Raw genomic sequence first — 19,836 nt, forward strand, 5'->3', positions numbered from 1 at the left:
AGATCAATACGCTACACTGGGCACATTTGCAATGTGAGAGTATCCTTTACTCTGTCAATAGCACAAGAGATAGAGAGTGGATGTAGATCATATTATCCATGGATTTAAGACTAAACTTAGTCCTTTGGGTCAAAGATGAATAAGATGTCGATGGCTGTTTATTTTGCTTTGTATACTGTGTTGTTTATTGTGTCCAGCCTCTGTCCACGGATATCTCTTTCCTGCACACAAGTGTATGTGGCACAGAGAAACCCAATAGGATTTATTTTTTGACTCAAGCCAGCGGCTCAGGCAGCAGGACGCTATCTCAGTAGATCAGCGCGAGCGACACAACTTCTGACCTTTTGAAGCTCGCAGGATTCGGAATGATTTTCTGTCATCTCGCAGCGGTTCTCTAGATCGAGATGCCCAGGGGAAAAGATGCCCCTCTCATCCTGCCGCCAAATTCCCCCTGCCCCCCGCCCTCCTGATTGCCCAGCCCCTCTCCATTCCTCACTGTGTCTGTTTACGTCCACCATCCATTCTGGGCCAAACTGAAAAATGAGGCTGTGCCTTATATATAAAAAAAAATGGCACTGCTGATTGGCTCCTTGCTATCACTCCATCCAGGCAAATAAAAGGACAAAGTAGAGGTCAGTAGATAACACCAGTGGCCACCCAAAGGGTACACTGCACTCGATAAGGCGCTGAACTGCACATTGGCTTTGCTATCAGCTCAAAATGGTTTTGGATGGAAGTTGCCGGTGGCTCTGGTTTGCGCATGGTAAGGGCTTATGCTGTGTCTGTTTCACACAGGCTTTGGGGCTAATTGTGTTTAAGGAGCCCGGCCCTTGCACTGGCAACCAGATTAATTACATCTAAGTTTAATTTGGCATCAAATGGATTTGCCCTTAATCGGGCCTAAATTAAATTAGGTGTATTAAAGCATGAAAACCACTGATGTTTGTTTTGGTTTCTTTGAACTGGGTTTCCGAGGTTACAGGGGTGAAGAGATCCTGTCTTGAGCAGACAGTGGGTGGTATCATGAAACAGCCTCATTAAGACAGAGATCCACATCTTCATTTCCCCCTAGTTTGTTTTTGATGTGCCTTATTCATTCTCTCTCATGTGGGTGGAAAAGAAATAAATAAGGGCAATAAATCCAGTTGGGAGGGAGAGAGAGCCACCCCTCCTGCTCATGGCTTTAGTCATTAAAAATGAATGGACTATGTTATTATCCATACAGATTTCTGGCCTATCTAGACACCACAGTCATGGTGCCCTAGTTCATCTGTCTCCTCCTTGACCACCTCAACTCAATATATAGCTGATGTATCCGGATAAAATGTGCGTATGTGTATCTGCATGTGGGCGTGTTTGTGTGTGTGTGTGTGTGTGTGTGTGTGTGAGAGAGAGAGAGAGAGAGAGAGAGAGAGAATGTCCATCTTAGTCATCTTGCTTGATTGACACATTTCCTGATGTCATTTGTTTTTGCTTGGTGAATACAGGTCATGTGGACAGCACTCTCCTCTCTGCCCCTCACTCTGTCTCCTTCTCTCCTCTCCTCCTTTCCTCTCCTCCTCTCCTCTCATGATCTCTCTGTTTCACTCTTCTGTTTTAATTCACATTCTTCGATTTATAGAAAAAACTCAACTCATAAAACATAGCTGGATGTTTAAATGAGTTTATTTCACAGATATTGCTGAAATCAGAATTCTTATCCTGTAGATGTATGCAGTGTTCTAAAAAATGCTTTGCCTTTTTTTGCTGAGAAGGTAATTATGAAAATTAATGGAGAATTAATTGCATGTCCTCCTTCTGAGCATGAAACAAAGAAATGATAATGGCATGTTCCATGTAATGAGCTGTTTCCTTACCCGATAGCAGCTGATGCTGGCCCACCCCTGGCCCCGTTCTGTGCCAGACTCAGCCCTGAGCTCTCCTCCGCCTCTGAAATGGTAGCTCTGAGGGAGACTGGATAGGAGAGAGAGAAAAAAAGGTGCTGCGTTTGAAAGATGACAGTCCTCTGAACAATGAATAATAACAATGCAATTATGCAGTGTCAATTTTAAGCTGTGTTCACGGCATTTTAATGAGGCGTCTTATACGAAGCCGAAAAAACTCGGTGTTTGGTCACGGAAAAAGGGCTGTCTCTTGATGCAGTTCATGGCCACGTTGTCTAAACCCTCTTGCACAATGAAGCACAATGGAGCTGGGCCTTTCATAATGTTCAGGTATGAGTCCTTTTGAGGGACTGTGATTACAAGTCAGGGGACTGTGGCTGCCAATGAGATTACAGGCCCTGACTAAATGGTGCCTGAACAGGCTTTAGTGTATGTGGGTGTGAGATCAGATGTGTGCTATGCAAGCACATTATCTACCAGATCTATTGTGCTTCCATAATGACTTACCTGCATATTTACACTGAGAAAGTCTTTGGTCGGCTCCGTCTCGTACAGCACTTAATAGAGAAGCGTTTATATTTCCTGGCTTCCTTTCAGCACAAAGAGGACTACTTCACTACTCTCATATTGTATGCTTAACATTTTGTTAAATCTGTATAAATCTAATTAACCCACGCTCTGTCCATGGCCTCCCTTTATGAGGAACCTAGTAGCACTAATAGGCTAATTGGTGTTGGTGATGTCGTAATCTTCCAAATCCTGTCTGATTCTGTGGGATTGGATGGGATCTGTGGCCTCTCAAAGGCCTGACAGTCTCTTACCAAATCAGGCCTGACCCTATTAGAACTGAGGGCTCCATTGTTAGCACTGGCACTGTCAGTTTCCAGAAACAAAAATCGCCATTGTTCCCGTGCTTTCCTGTGGCTGCTGCAGCAGTAATCCATGGCCATGGAGCCGCTTCAGGATTTCCATAATCCAGATTCTGAATTAGTGACAGACTAATCCCGACATTTCTGACCCGCCCGAGGGAAACAGGGCGCACTTCGTTTTTCTTCGGCCCCCTGCTTCTCTGTTTACAAGAGTAGGCCCACTGACTTAAGAAATATGTTTGTGGCGCATCTGTGGCAGATGTATTAGTCTGCTGTGGCACAGACCATGTTTGTAAGCACCAGCTGTCTGTGTGTTTGTGTGTCTATGTGAGTGTATGTGTGTGTGTGTGTGTGTGTGTGTCACTGTATGCAATTTTCACCGTTACTACCTGAGTCATCACATCCCACGAATTAGGCAGAGCCTAAACACAATGCACATGCTTGCAAAGATGATTTGTTCCTTAACAACATGATGTCTCTAGCGCTTGTCATGGCCAATTCCCTGCTTTCCATGGGGACAGCGTCCGACTCAGCCACGCTCTCAGATGATGTCCGTGATCATCACGTCGTGCCTGTGGCCGTATCTGACAGCCGGAGTGGGCGCGGCATTGTGTTTGTGCGCCAGAGCGGATGCTGTGAATGTTAAATGTGTCTCCTCCGCGTAGACCTTTGTTAAAGACATGAGTGCGTGAGCTCCATTGCACAGCTCCTGTGCCTGGTGTGGAGTGATCCCCCCTGTTCTCCTTATCTCCACCTCCCAGTGCAGAAGAACACGTGCCATCTTGTTTATGCCTCGCCATGACACATTCTGAAAAGCGGGACCTGGGAATCGCGTATGGAAATTGCTTTCCATTGATAATCCTCTGGAACAGATGAGACATCAGGCTTGGAAAAGCGAGACTGGAGTAATATCCTCACCAGGCGAGGAAAAGAGGCGGAAAAGATAGGCAACTGTGCCACTATGCCTCATCCCTAATGAAAATGTGCAATGCAATCAAATCAAGCGAGCTAGTCAAGCACATAATAAACAACAGCCACAACAAATACCCTCTAGGTGTAATTATTGCAGATGTCTCATCAGAGAGGAGTCTGGATGTGGTGGCAGCACCAATATGGACTGCCATAATGAGCATGTTCATTGTATGTCCAGTAATCCATTTTTTTAACACTGGTGACATAAATGGTGTTTTTACAATATGGCTCCAATGAGCAGCCATTCACTTTCATTTGCAGTCTTTTAAACAAAGATGAAAGAAAGACATCTTGGAGGAGATATGGAGATTAATTACATTTGAAATGGGGGAGGAAGAGGGAAATTAGGCGAATCAACACTCTACACTGTGCTGATGAGGAAATGTGTTTGTCGCCGTCACATTTATTGGGTGAGTTAGTGCTATCCCTCACTTTTACAGATGCCAGCGTGGCTTGCAGCAGATTGATTCACAGTGCTATTTATTGCAATTTACTGAATTTATCATTAAATGGATAGAAGAAAACACCCCGATTCCAAACCCAATCATTTTTCTTTTGAGATCTCTTCTTTTTCCAGACAGAGGACATCACATCAAGGAAGAGGGATTTATAACAAGTGTATCTACTTTTATCAAATTATGCAATCCACTACACATAATCCAAATATGCCATTGTCTATTACAGTTTTTCTTGATCGCTTTGATGCTTGTGTCAATTATGACATTACGTTTTCAAAACAGTTAACATCCATGTCTGAACAAAAGCACTCTGGCCAGAATTACACATTTTGCTTGCAAAAGGCTGTTACTCTCTTACTTACTGTACACTTAAAACATGCAGCAAAAGCAAAATTTTGTCTTACAGTTTTTCTCGATCGTTTTGATGCCTGTGTCATACTGACATCATGTCCTCAAAACAGTTAGAGCTAACACCTGTGTCTGAACAAAAGCACTTTGGCCAAAATTACACTTTTTATTTGAAAAAGGCTGTTACTCTCTCAAAACACTTAAAACATGCAGCAAAAGCAAATCATTGACATGTAAGACCTACAGTAAGCACCTAGACAAGACAAATTTCATTGAACTACAATTTGTAATTTTCCATCACCAAATAGGCAATACAGTACTTTGTCTAAATGTGCATTAGATCCATACTTGCAAATAGCAACACAGAACAGACATGGCATCTCTTATGGATAATGAATGATTGCTGATTGAAGAATTGTGCACAGGTGTGTCAGAGATTCAGACTTATACAAGGAATCTGTACCACCTGCAAAAATATGTTTTCCTTTTGTTTAGCACGGGAAAACCAATGTAAACCACAGTAAGAAGTCATTTGAGTATAAATTGAGCATCCAAGAGCATTTTGGAACATGCATTAGCTAAAATGAACAATGTTTTGTTAGCGAAACCTAAATTATCACATATCTATTATGTGAAGTGAAAGTGATGTGAAGTGATGTGCTGCGCTCATCAGCTACCACTGACCTTGTGGTGCTGATATTTCTGTTTTGTTTTCTTGTAAACACCAGAGCCAAGTCAGCTTCCTCCTCACTCTTCCTCTTTTCAGAGCTACTGGGTTTTCACTGCTGCCGTGTGTGGTCGCTAGTGAGATGGAAACAGCACTCTGAAAGTGTTGTCATGACTCCTGCAGTTGCTAGGTCGGAAGTAAGCTTGCCGTCATTTGGTTTCAGCGTTTATACTGTGTGTGTGCGTGTGTGCGTGTGTGAGAGAGAGAAAGATAGAGAGAGAAAGGAGTCTGTGTGTGTGTGTGTGTGTGTGTGTGTGTGTGTGTGTGTGTGTGTTTGTGAGTGATTATGTATGCCTGTGTGTGTGTGGGCAAGTTTGATCCTTGTGCCAGCTCTCTGATCTAGAGATTATATCCACGTATTCACTGTCCTCAGATCAGCAGACATGATACGTTTGAAACAGGATAACTTCTAGACCAGACAAAGTTCACAGGCATCATGCTTTTCAATCCAGGCCAGAATGCACTGGAGTTTGTGTGATGATCCGAGAGGCCCAGGGATTCACCCTCTCTCCATTGTTTCAACATGGCCAAGGTCTCGGGCTCAATTGATTTCTTTCTCCCACCTCCAGTTAGAGGAAAACAACACATTTCACCATTGTTAACCATGTCTCAAGTCCCACAGCTGTCTTCTGTCATTTTTACAAAAGTCTTTATGTATCCAGGCATGATAGGATTGTGGACATTATATCTGGACACTTATCATCCTTATTTTCTCCAAATGTGTCAATACATGTAAATTGTGTTGTTAGACAACAAATGTTTTCCAGGTGTTCTACAATGTCTGCGTTCTCTGATTTAAATGCCACCAGGCCTGATATTATAATCATTGATGAGCACGATAGGGATGTGTTCATCCTGGAAGTAGGATGCTGTTTTGATTCATGTCTAGAGGATGCTTACTTAACAAAGCTAGTAAAATACCACCCTCTTGTACAGCAAATAACTGGCCTTGGCCACAAATGTCAATATGGTACTTATCTTCGGCAGCCTGGGCCACGTTCATAGGCTTGTCATTAGGGGTCTCAGGATAGTTGGCTTTACAAAAGCAAGGGCAAAGCAAATTGCCAAATACTGCTCAATATCCTCCATTATTGGAAGTCGCCATATATGGAGAAGAAGGTGTTGTGTGTATCCATAAATCTGCCGTTTGAGATTGTCATTGGTGGATCATGCCTTAGCAATGTTCTGTATCTGTAACATTTATGTCCTTATGTACATTTATTATGAATTGTGGACATAAATAAAGTAGTTAATATGATTGTCATGTGTTTATTTGATTTGCATCTATGTGTGTGTGTGTGTGTGTGTGTGTGTGTGTGTGTGTGTGTGTGTGTGTGTGTGTGTGTGTGTGTGTGTGTGTGATTGTCATGTGTTTGTGTTTGCATCTGTGTGTGCATATTGTTTTTGTGTGTTTGTTTGTTTTTGAAGTCTGCGGACAAGTGAGCCACTGCTGAGTGTATGCGGGATTAGACTGCGGGCAGATGGGTGAGCTACACGCCCCACTGTAAATCTGCATAGCCTTGTAGCAACACGGCAGCCAAGACGGCCCATCTGCCTCTTGTTTATGGACCTCCTCCACATGTTGCCGTTCTCATGCTAGCGCCGGTGTTAGTTACGCCTGCCTGTCCGTCTCTGGGAAACACTGGCTGCATGGCGTGTTTCATCACTTCGTCTGGGCCCTGGCTGGTGTGTTACAACGGGCTGTGATGTGGCTTGAGATGGGTTATTAATGACTAAGCTCTGCTGCTCACTTTGTTTTTTTTTCTCTGCTCTCATACTGCTCTCGTACCTCTTTCTCACAGTCCAGCTAATTTTACATCTCCACTGTCTGCTCTCTCACTCTCTCACTCGCTCTCTCTCTCTCTCTCTCTCTCTCTCTCTCTCTATTTCACACACACACACACACACACACACACACACACACACACACACACACACACACACACACACACACACACACACACGCAAACACACACAGGATGTGATCTCACTTGTTTCTTTTCCTGCCTGTGGACACAGTGTCTTCTGAGTCAGCTCTAAAGACTGAGTCAAACGAACGAGTGGCTCCTGAGCAGCTTCCAGCTGATTGGCTGCTTTGTGTACCTGCAGCTGACCCTTATAGAGAGGTGAGCCCAGAGAAGCCTCCTGTGACAGGGAGAGCACACACGTGTCCTCATAGACTTCTCATTGGTCACTGATGATTGTTGGTAGCAGTGGTAGTGGTCCTGTGTTGGTTTAGATGTTGGGGTGTAGCCATCTAATGGCAAACCTAGTGTAGTGTGTCTTACAGTATGTGGTTGTGTTGTGTGATGCTGTAATGGAAACCTGTTGTTTATGACTAGTGGGGTCACCCTGTGCTTTTTCATTTAGTTCTTATCAGTTGCACAGCTTTATGATTCCATAGCCCACATTGGATTGTAGGGACACTAGGGTAGGTTACTACAGATAAGGAGATCCTAAGTATTGCACCTTTGTGCTGTGGAAATGAGTTGCAGCTTGTAAAGAGAACAATTACAGTAAGAGCATATTGTACAACATAAAGAGACTGAATAATGAACTAAAATTATATAATCTACTCATTGTAAAACCATCTGTAATTATCTAGACAATAGTGATGGTTCATATTTGTTTTAAATGTTCCAATTGTAGCTTAACTTGATTAAGCACCTGAATTAAACTACTGAATGTACAGTAGATGTCTAAATGGTGTCGTAGTTTGAATAGTTCAACAGTGCAGCTGTCCTTCTCTAAAGGCAGTGCAAAACAAGCTGTCTATTAGTAATAAAGAGAAGAATCCCACACCATGTGTTTTTTCCACACGGCCTTATTTTTGACACCACATCTGCTATAGTTTACAGAGACTACTCGGCCAACACGGTCAGATGCAAGTCCAATGCATTTGTAGTCTGTTTCTCATCTGTTGTGATGTTTTTGGTGCCTGGCTGAGGAGTGTGTGAGAATAGACTGGCCGGGAGAAGAGAGCCTGTCTCCCACGCAGATCCGCTCTCATCTGTCTGCTCCAGCGCTTAGACACACAGAGAGGGAGAGGGAGAGGGAGAGAGAGAGGGAGAGAGGGGGAGAGGGGGAGAGGGAGAGGGAGAGGAGAGAGAGAGAGAGAGAGGGAGAGGGAGAGGGAGAGGGAGAGAGGGAGAGGGAGAGGGAGAGGGAGAGAGAGAGGGGGAGAGGGAGAGGGAGAGAGAGAGGGAGAGAGGGGATGTTCTGGACAGACAAGACGTCTCGCCCGGGGCTCCAGTCAAACACACCAACAGAACAAAGACAGCTCAGCTACCTCTCTCTTAAACTCACACTCACACACATGCACACACATGCACACACGCACACACACACACACACACACACACACACACACACACACACACACACACACACACACACACACGCACACACACACACACACACGCACATACTCTCTCTCTCTCCCCCAGTCTCTTTCTCCCTCTCTTTCTTTCTCTCTCACTTTCTTTTTTCTTTCAGCCTCTCTCTCATTCCATTTCTTCCTCTCCATCTTTTGCTCCCACTCGGCATATTATGCCTCTCTGTGTTTGGAGCCGTGTTAGTGTGTAAACAACAGCAGGTCTCTCTGCGCTGGCTCTCATGAATATTTACGAAGGGGTTCGCGGGGTTTAAGCGTTTGCTAGTATTCTCGGCAGAGATGATAATACCTCACCCCACGCCTGGCGGCCCCACCCCCACCCGTCTGCGGGCGCGGCATGGAGCTGAGGCGAGGAAGGAGGGATGGAGAAATCCAGCATGCCCCGGGGAGGAGAGGAGAGGAGAGAGGGAGAGGGAGAGGACTGGTTAACGAAGAAATGCTGGTTTGCCTGGGGAGGCCTTCATTTGGCTAATAGAGGCTGGCCTGCTGTGTTGATGAAACACTGGATCTTACAGTTGCGCTGTAATTTCTCTCTACTTGTTATTTCATCTCTCTCTCTCTCCCTCCCTCTATTTCTCTCTTTCACTCTTCCTCATTCTTCCCCCTATCTGTGAGTGGGCTGTTGCATTGGAATTCTGGCCGCCACTCATTCAGAGTTCAATCAATAGATCTGTATTGCGCAGTGTGATGGCAATTGCACAGCGATGTCTGATAGGCATTCACATAGCGAGCCACTCAGTGTGTCCCCCTTTGTGTACTTCTGCATCTCTCTCTGTTTCTGTCTCTCTCTTTCTCTTTCTCTTACTTCCTCTCTTCTACGGTGTTCATTTTAGGGCATCCTCAGACTCAGGTGTCAGACTCAGAAAAACATCTGTCATCTTCAGACAAAACTGCCTCAGCGTAAGAAAAACCTCTGTCATCCTCAGATAAAACTGCTTCAAACCAAACGGCCTCAGAAAAACATCTCTAAGGAGTCAGGTCTCAGAAAAAACACTGTCAGAAAAAGTGGAGTCAGGTCTCCAGTGTTTTTTCTGAGACCTGACTCTACTTTTTCTGACAGCGTTTTTTTCTGAGACCTGATTTTCTGAGACCTGACTCCACTTTTTCTGACAGCGTTTTTTCTGAGACCTGACTCCACTTTCTCTGATAACATTTTTTCTGAGACCTGACTCCTTAGAAATGTTTTGAGGCTGTTTGGTTTGAAGCAGTTTTATCTGAGGATGACAGAGGTTTTTCTTACCCTGAGGCAGTTTTATCTGAAGATGACAGAGGTTTTTCTGAAGCTGAGGCAGTTTTGTCTGAAGATGACAGATGTTTTTCTGAGTCTGACACCTGAGTCTGGTTTTTCTGACGCTGAGGCAGTTTTGTCTGAAGATGACAGAGGTTTTTCTGATGCTGAGGCAGTTTTGTCTGAGTCTGACACCTGAGTCTGAGGATGTCCTAAAATAAACACTGTACTCTTCCTCTGTCGTTCTCTTTAGCCCTCTCTGTCTCTTTATCTCGCTCCGTGTGTCTCCCTGTTACCGCTGTCTCTCATTTTCTCTCCAGCTGTGCGTTTATTGATTCGTCAACGTGACACTCCTCTGAGGAACTCTCGCTCTCCTTTAAGAATCTCATCCAGCCCTGGCGGCTGCTGAGCCACTTGCTTGCAAAAAGCGAGCTGAAATCCCGACGAACTCCAGAAGCCCGCTCGCCAGCTCGCCGGCATTAGACATGGGATTAGAATGGGCGATGCCAGGTTGGCGGATGGGTAGATATTATCAGGCAAACATCCTGCTTGTTCTGGCCCGGGGCCACTCACTGATGCTTGACCCGTGTGTGCCAACGTGGCAGGGGTGAGGGCTTATGTTTTTGGAGGGGGCGAGGAGTTCCTGGAAGCTCTCATATACGAACCAAACCACATTCCCCTACGCCTTGACCATTTTTTTCTTGTGCCTCGCTATTATAAACACGATCATGCTTGAGGCCTTACTGTAGTCTTACCTTATCCTGATAAGCAAGTGAACACAGTGTGTGTGCATGTAGCTCCTGAAGTCTCTTGGTACTGTGGGGGCTCCTTGTAAACAGCATAATTACACCCTGCCTTGCCACCTCCTCTCTAAGCATCCTGCTTATTTGTTTCACTCCGTAGGCTATGTGTCTAACTGTGCTCTCGCTAATGTGTCTTGGTTTAGCCTGAGAGCACAGAGGTAGCGAAAGCTGTTTACCCAAAAGGCCCTCCCTTATTGACTCAGTGCTGGAGGGACACACTTGGGCAGATGTGGGCATAGCTTGCTGCAGTATGCTTTCTTTAGGACCGCAGAGGTCCACCTTGGGCAGGACTTCTGACAGCAGTGGTGCAGTATAGCTCCTGCACTCAGCATATCCGTAAGTGTGGGATCAGCAGTATGAAAGTCATAGGTTCAATTCCTAGAGAACTAAAGAACAAAGAACAATGTACTTTACTATATGGAAACTCCTCTATAGTACACGCTAGCCCAAATTACTAAGCAATTCCCTTCATAGACTTTCTCTAGAAATGTTGCCAGGTGAATTTAGTATTTGTCGAAGACCCTATTTGAATAACCAGCCTGGTGTTTATTTCACAAACACAGTGTTTGACCAGGGTTGTAGATCTGTCCCCTTTGGCCATGTGGCAATGACATGGCTGCTGTTTGTGATTTTCGGAGAGTACCTGTCACTTCCTGGAGTGGCTCTGTTTGTTTGCCATCCCTCTCCCTGGCAATCTGTGTCACCTGCCTGGCCCCTCACTCACACTCACAGGTTATCTCTAAACGGATTTGTGCCAGCACTGAGAGATGGACCTCTGATTCCCTAATCTTATTGACCAGGCCCTTGAGCAAGCCACTGAAATATCTCCCAGACAGCCAGGTCTGTGTTTATGGTTTTGTGTTGATGGATATTTGTGTGTGTGTGTGTGTGTGTGTGTGTGTGTGTGTGTGTGTGTATGTGGGTGGGTGGGTAGTTGGGTGTGTGTGTGCAGGTGAGGGGACTGCAGGTTTATGTGGGTGCCTGCGTCTTTCCCATCTGCTATCTTGTTTCGTCAGGGCTCACCAGCAAACTCGTCACCCCCCCCCCCCCCCCACACACACACTCACACACACACACACACACACACACACACACACACACACACACACACACACACACACACACACACACACAGTAGATAGCGCCGAGGACAGTTTTTCTGAAATATGGGCATAAGACTGCGTCTCTTCACCCCTGCGGAGCGCGGTAAATCTTAGTCACCGTCGCTCTGGCTCATCTGGGCAGCCGAGCGCCTCCTGCATTCAGCCCCAGTGAGTCAGCGTGTGGCCCGGCTCCAGCGCCTCTGTGGCCCAGGTGCAGGCTCACAGTGCCAGCCATTCTTCCAGCAGGCCTCCGTGGCCAGCATTAGTGTGCAGGGTGAATGGTCCCTCGGCTCCCCGCGCATCTCACATGAAAGGAAATGAGAGGAAGTCGGCCGGACGGATGGACGGGCCTCTGTCTCGGGGGGGAGGGGGGGGGGGGGTGGGATTGGGGGAAAGCACTGCGGAGGATAATCGCTAAAAAGTGGCCCGCTGCGTCGTTGTCGAACTGTTTTAAAATGCTGACCGAGAATTCACAAATCTCCCCATTCATCTGATGTGATGGAGTTTGTCCGAGCCACATGGGATTCAAGAGGAGTTCATCTGGGTGCACAAAAAAATACTGAAGGGGTGGGTGGACAGCAGTCATATTTGGAACGCCGTTTGCCTTATCACTGTTCTGTAAATGCAAAGCAAATGAGTTAACTCTGATATCCCCCTCCTGTACGCATATGAAGCAACTGAAAGAGTGAAGGGCATGGTGATTGTAATAAACCCTGTTAGATGCGAACTCTGAAGTCTATTTTGGGGTTTGAAATGTGCAGGCCTGTCTTCTCACCAGGAGAAATATATCACTCTAAACACTTTCATTTGTCTCGCTCGCAGTCGGGCTGCATATTGTTGCTATGAAGTCGTCTGTTGGAAATGTGTTGAATTTCCATGATTGCATGTCTCTCTGGCGTGAAAATAGCTTTGCCTATTTTGTGCTCACATTTTTATGCCTGTGTCAGACTGTTATGTATAATCATACTTGGCTCACATGGCAAAACGTTTTAACCCCTGAGAGATGCCTTTCCATTTTCTTAATAATGTTACTCTGACAGGAAACAGATGCCTTACTCCACCAATAGCAACAACAATAAGACAAGGCACGATGTTGAGCCAGTGACCCAGAAGAATGGGATAATATTTGTGGGCTTTATCTGACTGAAAATGTCCAGTCTGAATGGGCTGGGTGGATAATGATTGTTTTCACACCACATTTTTCCATGAAAACAAAGGCCGGCCCACGTTGGAACTGCTGTGTGTGTGTATGTGTGTGTGTGTGTGTGTGTGTGTGTGTGTGTGAGTGTGTGTGTGTGTGTGTGTGTGTGTGTGTGTGTGTGAGTGTGTGTGTGTGTGTGTGTGTGTGTGTGTGTGTGTGTGTGTGTGTGTGCGCATGTGCGCATGTGCGTGTGTGCACTATGAAATACTTTTCAGTGTAAATGTATACTTTGTGGATCCGGTCCTCCCACCTGCTTTAGGGCTTATCGCTGATGGCCCAGTCAGGCAGATACGCTGTCCCCTGTAATTGTGCCGCGCCATCGTGCCGATTACAGACGGCTCTCTCAGCATCGTGACGGTCTCTGCCTCCTCTCGCCGCTCCAGCCTCTAAGTATATAGGCCTCCACTAACATCTCTCTGGCAAGGAAGTGACATCTGATTAGCTGTGGTATTTCGGGAAGTCTCTGGAGAGGGCTTGTATTTTTAATGTGTGTGCGAGCGCTCATTGGCCCTGATGGGGAACAGTGGTAATGACACGAACGCCCCACTGACACCAGAAATGTGCCGCTTCCTGTGAAAGGACTCCAGACCACTATATTCCCTACATCACCACCGCCAATGGGAAGAGCTGTAGGAGACGTTGCAAATTAGTGGCAGAGAGGATAGGAGAGAGTGAGAGAAAGGAAGAGAGAGAGGAAGGAAGAGAGAGCGAGAGAGAGAAAGAGAGAAAGAAAGGAAGAGAGAGGGAGGTAACTGAGACATTTCGGCATATCTCTGAATCTTGTTTGGGAAGAGGTGACCTACATACTTTGTGGAGCTGCCAAGCACACTGCTCATGTATCCAGGTCTTTCAGTGTTTGCTAGTGCTTACTTTTATCAAAACTTTCAGCATGCTATCTAATACATGTTGCATTAGTTAACATTGTTGCTTCCACATAGGCCTACATTTGTTTCAAAAGATACCAACTTGGTGGTTTGGGTTAGGAGACCTTCAGAACTCCTGTTTTTGCCTAAGGACTTCAAACATCAAACATGAAAAAAGTAGTTCTACTTTAGCACCCTTTGCTTTGTAAACATCCTTGAATGAGTCAATAAGGCTGGAGGCTAGACTAGAAGCAGGACCTCCACACTGGATGGGCTGGGTGGATGATGGCTGTTTTCACACCTTCATGTGAGGTCAGCCTCTCTTCTCCTGTCTGTTCTCACGTAAGCAAAACTGCTCAGAGGACGTGCTGCTGAGGATATGCAGCTGCCTCGGTCATCCAGCTATCATCAAGTTGGTTCCACAGGAGCCCTTAGTCCATCATCAGACCTCTCTAATTTGCCAATCAGAGACATGAATTGAGATCAGCCCCCACCATCTCTCCTTGGTTTTTACCATCGGTGTCAGCCTCTCTCTCTCTGTCTCTCTCTCTCTTAGCAAACCCAGCTTGTGTTCCACATTCCATATTTATCTGCTCAGTGCCACTCTTGTCTCCCAGTGGGGCGCTCCACAGAGCGGAGGAGGGCTAGGTGACCCGTATAATTGGATCTGGGCTTGTTCAGCCCACAGAAAGGGACATAACCAGATTTTCATGCTCCAGAGTTCACATTCAACACTCGCCACCTTTCATCTCCCACTCCAAAGGTGAGCTCTGGCACCGGCTCCACACATGACATGGCCACCACCAGCAGCCCTCGGCCACAGGAAGTCTGTCTCAGCTGCTGAAATATTTCCGTTTGTTCGTTCTCATGTCCAAATGAATGTAGCATTTCTGTAGTTTTGCACTACTGTCTCAGTCTCTTATTCTGGTTTTGTCAGTTGGGGTTGCGATTGTCAGCTGGTTTAGCAGTTCTAGTGTGCTGTTTTGTGTTGAGATAGGTTACACTATGATAGCTGAATCACTTCCTTATTTGATGTGATGATGTCCTCCCATACATGCCAAACAAATTAAATGAAACTGTTGCTGATATAGTGGTGTTGTAATCTTTTATCGAGTACTTATTTCAAGGGCAGGGAAAACCATTTTGTCAAATGCAAAGTGGGCTGCTTTGATATGGCCTGGTTTTCCTCATCCCAGGCTATTTTATATGAAGTAGGGCTACCATGATATCATGAGCATCATTAGTGGCAAGTGGTGAACAATCTGTTCATCAGATCGACAGAAATACTGTAGAAATGGCTTTTAGCCAGGACACCTTCCAATGTCTCCCTGAGCCCCTTCCTTCCCCGTCACAATCACTGGCGGCCAGACGAGCTTTTAAATCTCTTTTTATTTGCACAATTACGCAGCTGCCACTTAAATGTGCAGGCATGACTCGCTGGCTCGTCCAGCCCGGGCCTTCCTGCAGCTGTGGAGGGTCTGGCTGTGTGACGGCCCGGCTGACGGAGGCGCTGACTGGCTGACTCACTCGCTCAGCCATAATGTGTGTGTGTGTGTGTGTGTGTGTGTGTGTGTGTGTGTGTGTGTGTGTGTGTGTGTGTGCAGGGGGAGCCCAAGGAGCCCCTCGTCTAGTCTGATCTCAGCGCCGCCATGGCCGCCTGCGAAAGAGAGACTACACCGTCACCATAGCAACAGCTGGGAATGCACAAGCTCTGAGGTTCTCGCGCTGCTCAGTGTTCCCAGGTAGATGAATGGAGCCCCTGCCCCCATTTCTCTCTCTCTCTCCGCTGCGTTCTGAACACAGCCATGCCCATTCCTCCTCTTTCCTCTGTCTTTTAGACACGTTGGCTCTAGCAGCGTCATTTCATTAGATGTTCATGGTTCCCCTTTGCTGTTGCTACTGAACACATGGTGTTACATACCATAGAAGAGCAATCTAGTTTCGAGCAGTGGGTAATTTGTTGATGAAATGGCCATAATAGATGTAGGAGGCAGGGGCGGTGCTTAAGTGAAATCAGAATGAACCCTGTAGCTCTGTACATTTCACTTCTTCTGCTAATGCCATCAAATAAATTATATAAACCAAATGCACTGATAATGAATTAAAAAGACTCTTTACTTATAATTCTAATCTAGGATTAAAATTATTCTACTTAGTCATTTTGGGATGAAGCAGATTAATTAACAGGCAAAGGGATTTATATGTTCTATCATGTATCACTTTTACACATATCTGATGTCAGCTTTAGCGTTTACACATTAAGGCGCATTAGTTAAAAAACAAAACGCATCTCTTAAAAGACAGGCTAATCCCTCTGGCACAGTTCAAGGTTGCATTTCAGTTTTTGTGAAAACATTGAAACTGTTTTGAACATGATTTTAGAAATTCTCTACAAATCACTGTGTCAATGACCACTTGGGATTATAAACCCAAACTGAATACAGCAGCCACCGTTGCTCGAGCAGCCACTGTGATATCTCTGTGGGGACATCAGTTCCTATGGAGGTTGCCTGGCCTCTGGCCTATAGCTGTGAGAGCTCCTGTGGTGTAGTCTTGCCCCCTGATCCCTACTCAACGCTGGGGCCACGACTGGAACTGACAGCTCAGACCCTGAGCCCCTTTGGGCCTGTTATCTACCTCTAGTCTCACAGTAATGGAGAATGTCCTCGTAAATGAATGTCTAATGTACAATCTTTCTCCCTCTCCCTCCCTCTCTCTCTCTCTCTCTCTCTCTCTCTCGCTCTGTCTCATTTCCTCTAAAGGTGGAGAATCATTTCTCCGAGGCGTGGTGTGACAGACACATCTCTGACCTTGAAGCAGTGGAAGGAGGACAGGTAGAGGAGCACAAAGAAGAAGGACAGAGGGAGAAAAAACGAGGGGGAAGGACAGACTGTTTTCTTTCCCTCAGAGGAGCAGCGCACACGGAGGAAGGGAGGGAGAGCGTGGCCCCTCACCCCCGGGAGCGATGTGACAGTCGGCCCCAGCAGCATCCCCAGCAGCTAGAATGGACCTGAGAACCAGCTTGCTCTGAAAGCACCTCTCACCAAGGTACTGTGCCTACGACCTGTCAACATTTGAACAGGGCTTTGGAATATGTCCCTTCTGTTAAATAGTTTATTCTTAATATCGTAAGGGATAGCGGCCGCCGAGGTGTCCCGATATACAGAATTAATGGACGAGGTGGAGGCAAAGACCTCCATTATTATTCTGCTTATCCCCGGCTACCACTCATGTTTGTAGGCAATAGACATGTATTTAAAATGTTCTCAAAAGGGTTCAGTTTAAAAAGAAGCCCACTTGTTCAGTTTGTTGTACTATAGTTACTTTGGGAACTCACAGTGATAACGGTGGCTAGCTTGGTTACACTTGATTCCATTGTTGCAAAGCCTGCTTCCTAGTTCAACTGTCGTTTCCTGATGATGCAATTGATGTGCAATGGGGATTTCTATTCTGCTTCATAGTTGTCCCAATATACAGAATTAGTAGCCCACTTGTCAGTCAATCAGAAACTAGTATTTCTTGTCTCCGAGGGATAACCAAAACTATTATTCTGCTATGGGCTTTGTAACAACGAGAGAATGGAGGACTCTATCATTGAACTTTGGTTATAGCACAATGTTGCTTTTAGGGAAGACCACCCTGTTTTGAAAGTAAGGCAAGGGAAACTAGAGGGGTTGAAGAGGGTTTGTTGTGTCATATGCCTCAGTTGTGAGGTTAACCAGTTCCTCATCCATCACACTTCCCTCTGGACCACAGAGCATTGCTCGGAGGAGTTTGGGCTGGACCAAGCGATTAAAGTGGAACTAGCACACTGATGTGAAAGATCAGCCACGCCTGTAAGATCTGACCACCTCTGGCCTAAATGGGTAGGCTAGCGTCCCTACAAGACACATTGCAGTAAAATTGCAGTCTTTAATCAAATTGATTTATTATGATCCAAGGAAGTCACAGTCAGAAGATTTTCACAGTAGCTGTTTCTACTTAGCGTGAAAGCAGAAGCTCTGAAGCAGACTTGTCAGTGGTCCACGGCTAGGTGTGAAGCAGATGCAGCACAAGGGTGACTGGTTCCCGTTGCTTCAGTTTGAACTCATTTGCAGCTGTGTATCCACACCCCAGCAACACTGCTCCAGTCTCACAGTAAGCAGATTAGTGCCAGTGTGACATATTATGACATTTAGACAGCTTAACAGCCATAGCAGCTGTGGCTAGGACTGCACAGTATGGAGGTGACTGGAGCAGGGAGTGGGACATTAAGACTGGACACTGGTGGAAGTGACTACCTGCATTTAACAACACCTTAAACATCACATTCAAGTCCAAGTCTAACATCCTTGAATCCAAGGACCCAACATGGCATAGTTTTAGACACAGGTCTGTATGCTTAATTTTTCATAATGAGAACAATCAGGCATTACAGAGGCTCACTATCAACAATTGTCAATTTGAATGTGTGAACACTTCTCAACATTTCTCAATTGTACTGTTTTAGAATGATGTTAGACTATGTGGTCTCTCCAGTTCCAGTGACATTTCACTGTCTATTCATGTCTATTTGCAAAAAAAACTTTGTAGGATTTTCTTTTTTTTCCCCCTGAAATTCACACAACTTTAAAGGATGTCAAGGACTTGTGGGAGCCCTGCAGAGAGGCCTGCATGGTCATGAGCTTGTATCTTTCCTTCTCTTTCTCTGTGATGGGAAGCCACTGTGTGTCCTCTTATCCTGCTCAACCACTTTAGTTGTTGAGTTATATTGTTTCCTTGTCACTTATCACTTAGTACAAAGTGTTTGTGTATCGCACAAGTAACTAGTAACAAGTGAAATACATTACAAAGTTCTCACACCAAGGTCTTCGGCATATGTGCAGATTGTGTGTGTGTGTGTGTGGGTGGGTGGGGCTGTGTGTGGTGTGTGTGTGCGTGTGTGCGCATGTGTGTGTGTGTGTGTATGTGTGTCTGCATGTGTGTGTGTGTGTGCGCTCACACACTTGCACCGTATCACTTGAATACACAAACAGTAGTACTGGTGTGTTCTCATGACTTGTGTGAGGTTCCGTATGCAGTGTTTGTAGAAGTTTGGCATTGTGTGCCTCTACAGTATCTGTTGCGTAAGAGTGTGTGTGTGTCTTATCGAGAAGTTGTTTCAGGAGTGTGTGACAGCGCTGGACACATTTCCCCTTCAGAGTGGGACAGGAAGACTGGCAGTGGAGGAGAGGAAACTGTCTGCATCAAACAGCAGATGGAGGGACAGCATGTGCTTACGCTGCAGAAAATACACACACACACACACACACTCTCTCTCTCGCAAACACCCACCCACACACACACACACACACACAAACACACACACACACACACTCTCTCTCTCTCTCATGAAGACACACACACACACACTCACTCTCTCTTTATCTCTTTCTCGAACACACACACACACACACACACACACACACACACACACACACACTCACTCTCTCTCTCACGAACACACACACACACCTCAGACAGCACACAATGAATGAGAGACACACTGAAGTCCCGAGATGAGCGTGCAACTTCACATGGAGTCGTCCTCTCGTTGCCCTTTCCCCCAAACTAAGTGTTCCATCTGAGTGTCCTCAATGTTTTCTTAATAGAAGCAGTCACTGGAGCTGAGCTTTCCTACCCCTCCCGGTGTTAACAGCTTTTCTTGGCAGCCAAACTGACCTTTGTTGGTGCCGGGGAAAAAAAAAAAAAAAACCTGCCTTTACTCCCCGGGCCAAGTCTGGCTTGTATGGCTGATGCATTAACCAATGGTGTGATCACAGTGGGTCAACATCTACTGTATCACTTGCCCACAGGCTGCTTGTGAAGCTCTTAATGAAACTACGGCTTTATGCGTCTTTCATGTGGGCTGAGTTGGGGAGCTCTTGCTTGGCGGGTGTTATTGATTGGATATCAGATGCATGGGTGGCGGAGCGGGGGGGATATCAGGAAGTAGGTGTCTGATTGTT

The 19,836-nt window shown here is 45.9% G+C and overlaps 1 protein-coding gene across 3 annotated transcripts in view; it reads left to right on the forward strand.

The window, feature by feature from the left end:
* The window catches only part of ptprea (protein tyrosine phosphatase receptor type Ea), a 61,373-nt gene that overhangs the window by 11,749 nt on the left and 29,788 nt on the right, over nucleotides 1-19,836 (forward strand). For 2 of the 3 annotated variants that reach the window (XM_042082924.1, XM_042082926.1), the window contains exon 2: nucleotides 16,612-16,897. The gene's annotated coding sequence lies outside the window, so the exon portion shown is untranslated. Of the gene's footprint in view, nucleotides 1-15,453; nucleotides 15,592-16,611; nucleotides 16,898-19,836 lie in introns of all 3 variants that reach the window. The other variant, XM_042082925.1, reaches the window with a different exon arrangement.

The sequence above is a fragment of the Alosa sapidissima genome, chromosome 24 (genome assembly GCF_018492685.1).
Source record: "Alosa sapidissima isolate fAloSap1 chromosome 24, fAloSap1.pri, whole genome shotgun sequence".
Classification (NCBI taxonomy): Eukaryota; Metazoa; Chordata; class Actinopteri; order Clupeiformes; family Clupeidae; genus Alosa; species Alosa sapidissima.